This window comes from Oncorhynchus keta, chromosome 13 (assembly GCF_023373465.1).
Source record: "Oncorhynchus keta strain PuntledgeMale-10-30-2019 chromosome 13, Oket_V2, whole genome shotgun sequence".
Lineage (NCBI taxonomy): Eukaryota > Metazoa > Chordata > Actinopteri > Salmoniformes > Salmonidae > Oncorhynchus > Oncorhynchus keta.
In genome coordinates this window covers 4,567,752-4,569,808 of record NC_068433.1, presented here as the reverse complement: position 1 = coordinate 4,569,808, position 2,057 = coordinate 4,567,752, and the positions used below count along the sequence as shown (strand labels likewise).

The following is a 2,057-nucleotide window of genomic DNA, read 5'->3' as shown; positions in this document are numbered from 1 at the left end:
TACTACACTGGACAGCATAAGGTGCATTGAGGAAATGTTTTCACACTACGTGCGGGACAACGATCCTGTCCACATGAGTAGGGCAGACGTATCACATATCTCAGCTGAAATGACAGAACGTGAGACTGAGATTCAAGAGGATAAGTCCTCGGCTCCCAAGGACAAAGATGAAGTGAATGAAACATTGGCGTTGGCAACTGGTGAGCCAGAGTCTACAACAGTGACCTCTCATTAGAAGAAGAAGAAGAAGAAGGAAAAAATGCTTAAAAATGAAGCTGGGAAAAAGTGGCTACTGAGACCAGTGACAAAACTCTCTGGTTAATTAGGGACCTCAAAGGCAGAGCAACTCTCAGGTTAATTAGGGACCTCAAAGGCAGAGCAACTCTCAGGTTAATTAGGGACCTCAAAGGCAGAGCAACTCTCAGGTTAATTAGGGACCTCAAAGGCAGAGCAACTCTCAGGTTAATTAGGGACCTCAAAGGCAGAGCAACTCTCAGGTTAATTAGGGACCTCAAAGGCAGAGCAACTCTCAGGTTAATTAGGGACCTCAAAGGCAGAGCAACTCTCAGGTTAATTAGGGACCTCAAAGGCAGAGCAACTCTCAGGTTAATTAGGGACCTCGAAGGCAGAGCAACTCTCAGGTTAATTAGGGACCTCAAAGGCAGAGCAACTCTCAGGTTAATTAGGGACCTCAAAGGCAGAGCAACTCTCAGGTTAATTAGGGACCTCAAAGGCAGAGCAACTCTCAGGTTAATTAGGGACCTCAAAGGCAGAGCAACTCTCAGGTTAATTAGGGACCTCGAAGGCAGAGCAACTCTCAGGTTAATTAGGGACCTCAAAGGCAGAGCAACTCTCAGGTTAATTAGGGACCTCGAAGGCAGAGCAACTCAGGTTAATTAGGGACCTCGAAGGCAGAGCAACTCTCAGGTTAATTAGGGACCTCAAGGCAGAGCAACTCTCAGGTTAATTAGGGACCTCAAAGGCAGAGCAACTCTCAGGTTAATTAGGGACCTCAAAGGCAGAGCAACTCTCAGGTTAATTAGGGACCTCAAAGGCAGAGCAACTCTCAGGTTAATTAGGGACCTCAAAGGCAGAGCAACTCTCAGGTTAATTAGGGACCTCAAAGGCAGAGCAACTCTCAGCTGAACACAAAAGAAGGCGGCCTTCATTCGTACAATCCGGAATCAACCAAACACCCAAGCGGCCCAGGGTACTCAGCGGCCCAGGGTACTCAGCGGCCCAGGGTACTCAGCGGCCCAGGGTACTCAGCGGCCCAGGGTACTCAGCGGCCCAGGGTACCCAGCGGCCCAGGGTACCAAGCGGCCCAGGGTACCAAGCGGCCCAGGGTACCAAGCGGCCCAGGGTACTCAGCGGCCCAGGGTACCAAGCGGCCCAGGGTACCAAGCGGCCCAGGGTACTCAGCGGCCCAGGGTACTCAGCGGCCCAGGGTACTCAGCGGCCCAGTGTACTCAGCGACCCAGGGCACTCAGCGGCCCAGGGTACCAAACGGCCCAGGGTACTCAGCGGCCCAGGGCCAGAAACTCAGGTATTAGAATACCTTGTACCATTAAACATGCTCTGGGACCCTGGTTCCAAAACCTAGATGAATATTCATGAGCTCATCTGAATATTCATAGCATTATAGGGAACAGGCAGAACATTTATGGACTCTAATCCTGATTTTCTGTCCTTGTTTCTCTGAGGCTGATTAACTCTTCTCCTGTGTCTGCCTTTAACGTCCCTGAATATTCAGGAGGGACAGGGGAGAGACCAGAGTCCCTGGATATTCAGGAGGGACAGGGGAGAGAGGAGAGTCCCTGGATATTCAGGAGGGACAGGGGAGAGAGCAGAGTCCCTGGATATTCAGGAGGGACAGGGGAGAGAGGAGAGTCCCTGGATATTCAGGAGGGACAGGGGAGAGAGCAGAGTCCCTGGATATTCAGGAGGGACAGGGGAGAGAGCAGAGTCCCTGGATATTCAGGAGGGACAGGGGAGAGAGCAGAGTCCCTGGATATTCAGGAGGGACAGGGGAGAGAGGAGAGTCCCTGGATATTCAG

The 2,057-nt window shown here is 51.7% G+C and overlaps 1 long non-coding RNA gene across 2 annotated transcripts; it reads right to left on the bottom strand.

The window, feature by feature from the left end:
- Positions 1-331: 331 nt before the first annotated feature.
- LOC127906650 (uncharacterized) lies at positions 332-1,228 on the bottom strand. Of its 2 annotated transcripts, none has more exons than XR_008062228.1 (3): positions 976-1,228; positions 655-870; positions 332-618 (listed from the first exon to the last, which is right to left on the bottom strand). It is a non-coding gene; the product is annotated as an uncharacterized LOC127906650 (long non-coding RNA). The 2 variants fall into 2 exon arrangements; XR_008062227.1 differs by having other exon boundaries at positions 655-798.
- Between the last annotated feature and the right edge of the window lie 829 nt (positions 1,229-2,057).